The sequence below is a fragment of the Xyrauchen texanus genome, chromosome 42, assembly GCF_025860055.1.
Source record: "Xyrauchen texanus isolate HMW12.3.18 chromosome 42, RBS_HiC_50CHRs, whole genome shotgun sequence".
NCBI lineage: Eukaryota > Metazoa > Chordata > Actinopteri > Cypriniformes > Catostomidae > Xyrauchen > Xyrauchen texanus.
In genome coordinates this window covers 25564251-25577684 of record NC_068317.1, presented here as the reverse complement: position 1 = coordinate 25577684, position 13434 = coordinate 25564251, and positions in this window count along the sequence as shown.

Here is a 13434-nt window from a genome sequence, read left to right as displayed (position 1 = left end):
ACCATGAAACACAATCTGCTTTTCTTGTCTGTTCAGTTACCGTGTCTCTCCTTAATGTGTGAGTTTACCTGGTCACTGTGGTAGAGTAGGTTCAAATGACATTTGTTACATTTCCTTCAATCGACATTCTGGATTTCAAAGATGCCGGATCCATTTAATCTCAGTGAATGAGCTGTAATATCCCCCAAAAATGCATTGCTTAAAATAATTATTTCCCAACTCATGCATAACACTTAGTTAAATTAATGACTTCCTTGTGTCATTTATCTTGCATTACAGCTCATTTGCAGGTGTCTGGCATATCTATGGATGAGAACAGCTTGTTTACTTTGGAAAAAAAATTCATATTAATTTCATTGGTCCCAATACAGCAATGAAGACAACAGAATTTGGATGTGATTATAGCTACCTGTGGAGTTTCATTAGGCATTGTTTAATATGAAAGACTCCTTTGTAGTTATAATAAGACCTATTTTTATTCTCCATTTGATGTCGGCAAATCCACACAAATTAGATCACCATTGAATTCTCTGGGTTATTATTGGATATCTCTATTCACGCTTTCAAAGGAATGCCAAATTTATATTTTTCTTTAGGCAAAGACTTTGAGTTTTGCGATTTTACTATGAGCCTTGAACCAATGATTTGGCAGGCATTCTCTACTTAGCATTTAAAAAGAGTTTCAAAGAGTTTGATTTTTGGTGGATAGAGACCATTTGAGCCAGTATTTTCCTATTCCTCTTTCTCTTTTTCTTTCTTTCAGTCTTTAAGAACTCTTCATAAGAAGCCTTCAAACTGTTTCATGTTCTCACATAAGTTGTGTCATATTTACTTGCCATGACTTGAAAAATAGCCATTGTACCAAGAAAATAAATGGGAGAGGTGTTTTAATTGGATGGATGCTGTTCTCGAGACATGTCTTGAAGGCTTGTTGCTAAATCAAAGAGTGGCAATACACTCTTTGTAGTTGAAATGAAAGAAAAATGGCTTTCCCACATTCCCACTAACTTTAAGCTGAAAATACATTAAAGATTATGTTTCTGCGAGAGTGCTTTTGTTCTTATGCAGCACAGAGGGAGGCAAAGCAAATATTCATGTTTAAAGTTTAAAAATCCATTCACGGTTTCTTAGTGGCACATTGAGAAGGCTGTTCCTTGCAATAACTTTTACATGTTATAGTTTCCTCTGGATATGGAAAATGCATTCCAAGCAGATAGCCAATACATGCTTAGAAAAAGAACATAATAAAGCCTAAAAAAACTTTAATGTAAAATCTAGGGGAAAAGAGCACATCCCTTAATTTTACATGTAAAACTCACAAACAAGACAAAGCAAAGTCAGGCATGGATGTAAACAATTTCTACCCACAGACATTTCAAAGATAAAGTTTTGAAACCCCATCCTGAGATCAGCCTGAACTTCACTTCCTGATTGACACATGTATCATCAAATGACCGACCACACCTCGCCTTCATAGCTCAGCTGGGCGCATGAAAATTTCAAGGACACAGCTTGTTTAATCTGTTCCAACAGACATACCTTAACAGAGTTGTTAGTCTGCGTTTGCTTTGAGTAATTACCTGAGCTGTTCAACAATGTTCATTAATTCTCAGCATGCACCATCTTGCAGCATCATTTGAGAAGGAAAAACACCCACATATCCCCTCTCTTCAGGAGTCATATTAGACCCGTCTCTCTCGTCTATGTCTCCTTAAAGTCAGATAAAAAAAGATCAAAGAGAGACTGGCCATTGGCATTACCTTTGAATATTCTAAGCCACATCTGTACAGAGAGATGCTACACAACTGCCAGCCCATAATTCCCTCAAAAGGAATGTTAAGCCGTAATCATAAAACAGCCAGTCATTTTCAGGAAATAAAGAGCAGGTGAGTTTACGTTGCTGTCAATCATGGCAATCCTCAAAGAGAAAGCGTTAAATATTCTGAATTGCAAAACTAAAAGGTCGCCATGCTCAAAAGTGACTCTAAAGCTTACAGGTAAAGCTGTCTCAAAAATTTTAATTCTGTCATTATTTATTGTTGATCCACATGCTGTTGTTTCTTTCATGTGGAATACAAAAGGAATTTTGTGAAGAATCCTCCTATATATATATATATATATATAAGACAGTTATAGACATAATGACTACAGGCTGTCAAGTTAAAAAAAAGATGTAGTGGATGGGGAAGATTATCGGTGAATAATTATTAATTATTAATACAAAGAGACAACATTATTCACTGGCATCATGCTGACAGATGAGGAAGCATAATTAAAAGTACACAGTTATGATTGATTTACTAAAAACTTTGAGACTGTATATTTTATTTGACTCCCAGTGCTGGAACAGGGCTAAAACTAAGTGTGGATATAGGCAATGTTAAAGAATCCATTTGTCATACATTTCAAGCTATAAAAAGCAAATTAAGGGAGCATAAATTTATCCATAATACTACAGTGGTTAAATAAATCTCTTCTGAAGTGATTCAGTTCGTTTTGGGTGAAAACAAACCAAACTGTAACTCATTTTCACTGTATATCTTGCCATTGCATTCTCTAGGCACGAAGATGCTTTCAAGCTTGATTTCACCTTCTAGTGATTGATGCATGCGCAGAGCCCTAGGTGGCACTATAGGAAGTGTAATCAAACTTGAAATCCTGATCACCAAGAAGACTGCTAATGTCAAAATTTATAGTCAAAAAGGAGTTATATTTTGGTCTATTCTCACTCAAAAACCAACTGAATCCATTCAGAAGGCATTGATGAAACCACTGGAGTCTTATGAATTACTCTTATGCTGCATTTATGTGCAATTTGGAGATTGAAAGGTCTGGCCAAAATTCACTTACTTTGAATTGACCTACATAACAGCAATATTCTTCTGAAAATTATGAGAGAAATTTCATTTTTAAACGAACTGCCCCTTTAATGTTGCATTCAAGTCATATCAGAATGATCATATTTATGGGATTATGGGGCCAATAAGCAGACACCCAGCAACCACCCAGAACACCCTGGCAACTGCATAGCTACAAATCCCTCCCCCCCCCCATTTGGCAAATCGGACCATTCTTCCGTTCTGCTTTTGCCCGCTTACAAGCAGAAGCTGGAACGGGAAGCACCCACCCTCAGAACGATCCAGTGCTGGTTGGACCAATCAGACTCTGCGCTACAAGACTGTTTTGATCACGCGGACTGGAAGATGTTCCGGTCCACCTCTGATGACGACATCGAGGTTTACGCTGACAGCGTAACGTGTTTCATCAGGAAGTGCGTAGAGGATGTTGTTCCGACCAAAACAATACGGATATACCCCAACCAGAAACCATGGGTTAACAGCGAGGTTCGCGAGGTTCGAGGTTGCGAGGTTCGCGAGGTTCGCGAGGTTCGGTCCTCCGCTTTTAATTCTTCTAACACGGAGGAACGTAAACAAGCCAGTTATGCCCTCCGTAACACCATCAGTGAAGCCAAACGCCAGTACAGGCACAAACTTGAAGGTCAGTTCAACACCACTGACTCTAGAAGTATGTGGCAGGGAATTAATACCATCACGGACTACAAACGGAATAAAGACTCCGCTGTGAACACCACTGCATCTCTCCCGGACGAACTTAATACATTTTATGCTCGTTTCGAGGACAACACCACCACCCTCGCGGAGAGAGCATTCGCGGCTGACGCTACAGAGGTTGGTTCACTCTCCGTCTCTGTTGTGGATGTAATCCGATCCTTCCGACGGGCGAACATCCGTAAAGCTGCGGGTCCAGACGGCATTCCGGGCCGCGTCATCAGAGCGTGCGCGAATCAACTGGCTGGTGTTTTTACGGACATTTTCAATCTGTCCCTCTCCCTGTTTGGAGTCCCCACATGCTTCAAAACAGCAACCATTGTGCCTGTACCGAAGCAAACCACAATCACTTGCTTAAATGACTGGCGTCCTGTTGCTCTGACCCCCATCATCAGCAAATGCTTTGAGAGGTTAATCAGAGATTACATCTGCTCTGTTCTGCCCCCCTCTTTGGACCCATTGCAGTTTGCCTACCGCAACAACCGCTCCACTGATGATGCCATTGCATCTACACTACACACTGCTCTCTCCCATCTGGAAAAAAGGAACACATATGTGAGAATGATGTTTGTAGACTACAGCTCAGCATTCAACACCATAGTGCCCTCCAAGCTTGATATGAAACTCCGGGCTCTGGGCTTAAACGGCTCGCTGTGCAGCTGGATCCTGGATTTCCTGTCAGGCAGACGTCAGGTGGTTAGAATGGGCAGCAACACCTCCTCATCACTGACCCTCAACACTGGAGCCCCACAGGGCTGTGTTCTCAGCCCCCTAATGTATTCACTGTACACACATGACTGTGTGGCAACACATAGCTCCAATGCCATCATTAAGTTTGCTGACGATACGACGGTGGTAGGTCTGATCACTGACAATGATGAAAGAGCCTACAGAGAGGAGGTGCACACTCTGACACGCTGGTGTCAGGAGCACAACTTCTCCCTCAACGTCAGTAAAACCAAGGAGCTTGTGGTGGATTTCAGGAGGAAAGACGGAGAACACAGCCCCATCACCATCAATGGAGCACCGGTAGAGAGAGTCAGCAGTTTCAAGTTCCTCGGTGTCCACATCACTGAAGAACTCACATGGTCCGTCCACACTGAGGCTGTTGTGAAGAAGGCTCACCAGTGCCTCTTCTTCCTGAGACGGCTGAGGAAGTTTGGAATGAACCACCACATCCTCACACGGTTCTACAGCAGTACTGTAGAGAGCATCCTGACTGGCTGCATCACTGCCTGGTACGGCAATAGCACCGCCCACAACGGCAAAGCCCTGCAAAGGGTGGTGCGAACTGCCAGAAACATCATCGGAGGTGAGCTTCCCTCCCTCCAGGACATATACACTAGGCGGTGTGTGAAAAAAGCTCGGAAGATCATCAGAGACCTCCAGCCACCTGCCATTAGGCAGGCGGTATCGCAGCATCAGTACCCGCACCAGCCGACTACATGACAGCTTCTTTCCCCAAGCAGTCAGACTGTTGAACACTTGATCTATCACGATCAATAATTAGCACTGCACTTTATTCATCTATAATTTCACACTGGACTGTCAACATATTCTCCTCAATATACTACTTATATATATATATATATATATATATATATATTTCATATACTCCCACTTATTGTATATTGTGTATTGTATATTGTGTGTATTGTTTACTGTACATTGTATATAATTATTGTGTTGTGTAAGTATGTGTACATTTGATTGTAAATTGTTTTGTGTAAGTATGTTGTTTACTGTAATTGGTATATGTCTCGTCACTGTAATGACTGCTATGTTGCTCGGAACTGCACACAAGAATTTCACCTACTGTTGCACTTGTGTACATGGTAGTGTGACAATAAAGTGATTTGATTTGATTTGATAGCAATGTGCTGAAACACAGTTAAAACAACTTAACAACAGCTTAGCAACAACCTAACAACCACCTGGAACATCCTGTCAACTGCAATGTGCAAAAAACACAGAAAACAACTTATGCCTCCTACACACTACATGACTTTCAATGACGTCGCATTGTGGTAGAGTTCATATTAAACAACTGTCTGTCTTGTCATGGAAGTCAAGTCATTTTTATTTGTACAACACACATCATTTCAAAGCAGCTTTACAGAAGATCAGGCATTAACAGAAGATAAAACTGTAATATCTATAATGTCATTGAGTCATCATCATGTAGTCTGATAAAATACGATTGTGAATTGTGTCAAAAAATAAGTAATTAATTAATAATTGAGCAAGCCGAAGCGACTGTGTCAAGGAACACAAAACTCCATAAGATGTTGGTTAACAGAGAAAAATAACCTTTGGAGAAACCAGGCTCACTGAGGGGGCCAGTTCCCCTCTTGCTAAGATCATGAATATAATGCCAATATAACTTATGTAAAAGCATGACATAGTTGAAATTATTAAACTAAGTATGAACTGTAAGATGAAGTCGTAGGTTTGTAAAATTACACGATGAATCGTTGACAGGGGTGAGCACATTACAAAACATTTCACTATTGATATACGACTGTAATGGCATCATATATTTTATTGGTTACAATATGAAAAAGTACCTCTTACTGAAAAATCTACCTATTTGCTTACCTGACTGTCCAAGAGGATTGGCAATTTCTCTCCAACTCTTCTCTTTCTCCACCCAGTTGTGGTACAGTTCAGATGAAACATCAAATAGGCACTTGTGCTCTTGCCTAAGTTCCACAAATGTTTCCTACAGTTCTTCGGTCCAATGAGACTTTCTTGATACCGCAGCCATGCTAATTGATTTTCTGTTGCAGGTACATCAGGACTCCTCCCACTGAAACTTCCCACGGCCCGTTTCTTGCTCTCTCTCATTGGCTGTAGATCAACGCTGCAGTTGTATCCAGTCAAAACACATTTCACATTGCGCAATTTGGAGTCTAGATTTTTAACATGCTAGATATCTTGACATCGGTGACGCGTCAGCGCTTCTCTCAGATTGTGTCTTTGATAATTCATACATTGCGTTCCACGCTCATGGGAGCGAGCTCTGATTTGACAATGATTTTGGGCTTTTGTCTATAATCTCCACAAAACTAGTGAAATTCGGGCCTAAAATTGTGTAAACTCGGCATTAGCAACAGCATAGTAACCACATTCTGTGGTAATGCGCCAAAACACACAGCAGAGATCACTTTGAATCTGATTTTTGAATCTTTTTGTTCAGTTCAAAGGAATGAAATAAAAAAAATACACTCAAATGATTCTTTCAACTAATCACAAATCACTATCGCCAATCTGCAGGTATTTTTGCACATGCTGCTTTTATTTATAAAACAAAATTAGGTGTTCAGTCGTAAAGGTAACAAAAGGGTCTGGGGAAATTTATCGGAGTAAAAGTATTTGTACACCTCTGGATATAGGTCTGGCTATACAAGACTGTAGATTTAAGTAATCCCTTTTCTTTGCATGATACATTGACTGCATTTATATAATAGCCGATATACGATGTCGGGGTTAGCAAGCTTGCAAGCTTTATCAATAGCTGTTAGCTAAATTTGGTGGATGATGACATTAGCGTTTTATAAAATAGGCTGTACATTATAAATATGTTGACACAATTCAGTATTGATGTGATTCCATCACAATTATCATTTTGATACATCGATGCACTATTTTTTTATAATAATAGAATGTATAGATTTCTGTATAACCAAGTTATGTTACACTAAAGAATGTTTCTTTTTGCATTATCTTGAACATTGTCTAGCATTCAATTCATGTGTTATTGTAGTTTACCTTGCTGAATAATTACAGATTAACATTGTTTATGACAGTTACTGTGCATGCAAGATCAAGTTATCTTAAATTACACATATACCTTATGGCACTATATGTCACATGCTTTGCAGTTATGTAAATTTAACTGTCCAATAAGAAGAACGCCAATTTAGGGTCGGTTTTGATCCCCAAAACCGAACGAAGGACCCTCCTGGAATCAAATGCTGTGCAGATGTTCACTCTAGTTTTTGCTCCACCACGATCACGTTCCCGCTTGGCCAGACAGGATTCAGTAAATTATTTTGGCATTTTTTTTATATTCTGAGTTTGTGTAGGAGTCAGTTTTGTGCTGGGAGCGAGAGGTTTGCTGGATTCCATCTCTAAGATAACGTTACCTTGTGTTGCCGTTTGTTGTTTCCGTTGAATAGCAGAAGAAAAGCTGCTGTCTGAGACAAGGCTCTCGGGAGTGTGCATACATGTCACATCCTTTGGGTTGTCCCAGCAAAAGTGACCCGCTCCCTTCGCATGAAAATCAGTCTTTAATAGGCAACCTAGGAAGTCCGTGAAGGGCTCATTTTCTAAGTTGTGTTACAAGCCATTCACACATTGGCAAAAAAAAGGTGAATATTACATGAAAATTGTTGCATGTTGCACCTTTAAAATAAAAACGTAATAACCAATTAAATTCAACTCGTAACATGAAAATTTGCTTCATACACAAACTCTGCCATCAAATTATACATTTATTTTATAGTCTATAAATAAATTATAAACAAAACATTTTACTGCCCCAAATATCCTAATATTATATTGTACTTGGTTGAAAGTTGTGAATGGTGGACAAATGCTGTAAAAGAATGTATTTTAAGCAGCTCTTCAATGCTTTGAAAATGTTCAGTCAATAGTAAATAGGTGCTGTTTATCTGTTTGGAGTTGCTGTCTGTGGGGGTAACTGGGAAGCTCAGCAAGCAAAGACGCTGACTACCACACCTGGAGTTGCAAGTTTGAATCTAGGGCTGAGTTGCTTTCTGCTTTAGCAATAACTCTTTTTTCCCCCAACTATTTCAGAAGTTACACAGTTAATTCATCAAGCTATTATGACCAGTTCAAGCTGACAACACTATGTGGACCACAGGAGACTTCAGAAGCCTACATGTGTAGATACATTATGCCTGTGTGAGACATGATGTGGGTGACTTGATTCGATGAAGTTCTTGATTTTAAGTTTTTAATCATGATGAAACTGCAATGCGAGCACCGTCTTAGCTGCACAAATGCCACACACAATTTTACCAGTTGTCAGGTCCTGTGTCATGTGAAACTGCCTTGTTTAGTTTCTATTACATTGGATACATACCCGTCTTTATGTTTTTGTCTGCCAGCCACCTCGGTAGTCGATGTTATACAGCAATCTCTGTAGCAACATTCAAACGTATTGGTTGACTTAAATTAAAGTACTTATATTTTTCAATTATATTCAAATTCAATCTGTCAAATTACGTATGCACTCTCATTTTGTTATGGCCAATATTACTTTTTTTTATGCAGAACACAAAAACGAGACGTTTTAAATAATTTTTTAGAAGTAGTATAGCTCCCCCTAGTAATTTCACGAGCATGAGGAGTCTCTGAAAACTGGCAATTTATTGAAAGGTTCACAATCAGGCCAATCATCCAAGATAAATACAGAATACAAAGAACATATATAAACAAAATAAATGCAAATTGTCTTTGTAAATTTCTCACAACGTTGAATGTCTTTCCACAGTTAAATTAACTTTTAACAACATAAATATATTATATGTTCAGATATTACTCCTTTCCATAGAATATCAGCTTCCACATTCAATCATGCACACAATCACTACAATAACAACATTCTTAAATTTGAAATACATATTTGGTAGCGCCGTTTCTGTTATTTAACAACCATTAATCACATGAATCACATATATTCATAAATGGAAAAAACTTACTTCAGTGGCTGCTTATTACCGAAAGAGAACTTAATCTTGCATCTTCTGTGATTTCAAATAAATAGTATGACCTTGACAACATTAAAGATTTTGAATACTCTGGAACTCAACATGTGGTGCAGACATCTTGTTTCACAGAGTTTGAGTCACTCTGTGCTTTTTTCATACTAAAAGTCTCTGCATTAACAGTTCCCTTCTACCTAGTCTCACTTTACAACACAAAATATAAAAAAAAAAATTACATTAAAATAAGCATAATAAATCTTGATGTCAGCTACAAGTAGGCCCTACTCATGACCGGTATGAGAGAAGCTTGTTCACAGTGGCACAAATGTTCACAAGATAACTTTTGTTGTATTTAGTGCTAAACAACACAAGACACATGAACATTTTAGACACTAAGATCAAGCTTTTCTCACAGTGCTCATGCAACATCATGATTTTCATGACAAAATTACTTAAATTGTGGGTTATTTCTAACCAAAACCTATTGTATGCCTTCAGAAGACTGAAAATATGATGCATAAATCACATGGACTACTTTCATGATACATTTGGATTATTTTTTAAGCTTTAAAATGAGGCACTATCCACTGTAGCATTGAAAAGAAGACCTGCAATATTCATTAAAACATCTCCTTTTGTTTTCTGCATAAGAAAGAAAGTAATTCGGGTTTGGAACACATGAGGATGAGTAAATAATGACAGATCTGCATTGGTGGCTGAACTGTTTCTTTGCTGAGAAATTCAGAATAAAGGGGATGTTTTACGAATTTTGCAATGAGGATTTGAAACTCTATGCAGGTTATTAAATCTAACTATTAGGAATAAGAAAAGAGGAGGTGTTGTGGAAGGAACACTGATTATGATGTGAAGTGCAGAAGGTGGTGTGAGGATTGTGCTAACATTTACAGAAATTAGCATTTATTGCCTGGTGGGCAGGTGTAAGTATACAAATCTTTCAGGATTCATTGCCACCAACACCTTTTAACTGCTGTGAGAGACAACAGATCTCTCTCTCTCTCTCTCTCTCTCTCTCTCTCTCTCTCTCTCTCTCTCTCTCTCTCTCTCTCTCTCTCTCTGTTTAATGGAGTTAGGAATTTTTGGATGAATGAGATTCCTTTACATTGGAGGGTATTGAAATTCCAAAGCAATTTCCCAGACATTCCAGATCTAATAGATTTTTAGAGAAGAGATTGATTGAAAATAAATTTAAACATTATTGCTATAGCACATTAAATTATTATCAGTAAAGTGAATTGTTCATCTATGCTATTTCCAAAACTATAATTTTTTATGGTAAAATAAATGTATTATATATCTAATTAGATTACATTAGATTAGATGGAGGAATTAGGAGGAATAGTTCATTCAAATCTAATTTTCAGTTCTGCATGTTCAGTGATTGTTTGACTGGCATTTGGCATCATTGACATTAAACCTAGCATGATGCATCATGACAGTGAATATCAACATTCAATGAATAACATCTTACATTTTGGTCAGATCCTCACATAAAACTATTATATGTACAGTCTACTTTTATGGTGCTTCATTTAAAAAAAAAAAAAATGGATCTTGACAGTATCCACCAACATTAACTTTCATTGTTTGGAAAAGATCAGCATGAACATTTTACACAATATTTCATTTTGTGTTCCAATGAAGAAGAAAAAAAAAATCACATGGGTTTGGGATGACATAAGGGTGAGTAAATGATGACAATTTTCAGATCGATCGTTCATACTTACACTGGAAGTATCTATGCTTTTAGCACACCATGTTACAACTTAAATCACAAAGGATTTCATATAATTTGACTATTAGTCCTTTAACTGACTAATAGTCAAATTATATGAAATCCTTTGTGATTTAAGTTGTAACATGGTGTGCTAAAAGCATAGATACTTCCAGTGTAAGTATGAACGATCGATCTGAACATCAATAGTATAAAGATAAAACAGCCACATTCTGATGACTCTGCTGTAACATCCATATCCAACCACAACTCGTCTGCTATGTATTGATTTTCTGATTTTAGTATTTCCCTGTTAAGGGTCAGAACAGCTGATTACCTAAGGCCACAAGTCAGTGAGAGGGGGTGATCAGACCAGCGAATGGCTTTCATTAATGGGGGATGACTTGCTAATCTCTTTCACCTGCTCTGTCTTCTCATATGGACAGCAAAAGTGTTGTTCATGATGGCAGAGGTATGGACTAATGAGCCGTTACATGCATGAGCTGCACACAAGTGTCATTAAGTTCCAAAGATAGCAACTGATCTTTGAACTGAACTGTAATCAAGAATTGTGTGTGCATCTGAGAGTGTTCGATGCTGATGATGCCCTGACCTCTTAGTTTGTGTATGGCTACATCCTCCTAAGTTTTTTCCAAAGTCGATATCTGGGCAAAATGTGGTGTCCGCACAAGCATTTGACTGAACTAACTTGAGTACTTAATTATAAAGAGTTTGAATCAAGTAAAAAGACACTAACACTCCAACTTGAAGCTCTCAAAAAGTGAGCGCTCATCACATGTTTGTCTTTAAACATGCAACCACGGACTTCAAGGGTAAAGCTGAGACAAGTGGCAAGGTGATCAGAGAAAGAAGAAAAGCGATGCTGAACAGGGCCCGAGGCGCTCAGCGAGGTCTCCCTCTCTCAGAGACCTGAGAGACTGTCAACACGAAGCTCCACCGGGGCCGTCCAACAAAGCTTTCCATCTATCCTCTTCAAAGACACCCCAGCATTTTAATAAGTTCAATCAGGTCCTGCTGCCACGGACTGTAACGTGATGCAGCAGAGTGTCAAAGCAAATTAAGCTTAAATCCCCAGGCTCTTCCACCTCAATGCATGTAGCTCTCAGAAGACGGTCAGCAGCAGAATCGGGACAGGCCGAGAGCTGGGCATGCGAAGGACAGGTGAGCCGACTGCATTCACAGAGTGCAAAGGCTTATCACTTGACAACTATGATCGGAGGATGAATCAAAAGAGGGGAAACTGAAAGAAGGATTGTGAATATAAAGTGGGTCTTATCATAGAATATTCTGTAAAATGTTTTACTGACATTTCAAGGATGTTCTCTTAAGGTGACTTTTAAATTCACGTTTATGCATTTGGCAGACACTTTTATCAAAAGCAATTTGCTGTGAAATCAATGTTTGCATTTCATTAGTCAGTATGTTTCCTGGTAATGTACATTGCTGTGTTGTTTTGTTTTTTCACTCACCAGTAAATTCTATTTTTCAGATATTTTAGGAGCCATATTATAGTTTGGATCCAAATTGGGAGTAAATAACCAAATATTTCACAAGGTGGTTTAGAGTTAATAGCGGAAGAGTTACTTCTGTGCCTCAGCCAGTGGTCACTACAAAACATGTAAATTACCTTTTATCAGGAAGACTCGCAGACTTGAGTGAAATTGAAGATGACATTTATTTGATGAATATAAAACAGAAAAGTAATGTCTCTCTTTGTGGTAGGCCCCGTCTGGCTGGCTGAAGTTGTAGTACTCGGAACCGTCATATCCCGCTGGAGATAGGAGATAGGAGGCAGGGGCAAGGAGCCTAGCCCTGAGCAGGACGGGATTAAACTGGTGGTGGTGGGGTGGTGGAGGTTGCCGCATTAGCACACTGAAACAGCAATGTGATAGATTGAGAGTAGACTTATAAAGCAATGGCTTACATGTGATTGGCTAGGAATTACCCAGCTAATGGTGCGATGATGTACAGCTGCTAGTCTTCCCGCTAGATCTACGCTGCGCTTACATTTTTTCCCATATCAATGGTCTTAATATATATCAGTGGCTAGTTTTAGATTTAGATTGATAAAGTTAAGATACAGTACATTTAAAGCAAAGGCACCAAAATATACTAATGTGATTTGGAGAAGAGAAGGAATTGCATTGACTTAAAGTCATTTGGCCAGATTCCTGCTTTTATTTGACACTGCAAGAGAGATTTGTGCTTCAAAGATCAGTCTAAATCTTCTACCAAGCCTGCATCTTTCCAAGTCCCGGCGGAAATGATTGGTTAAATTATTTATGGCTGTGAAATTCTGTTTAGACGGTTTAGCAATTAATGCTAAACATTTCTCTGCTCAGTGTCATTAGCTAAGATTGTTTTTTCAAAGCATAGA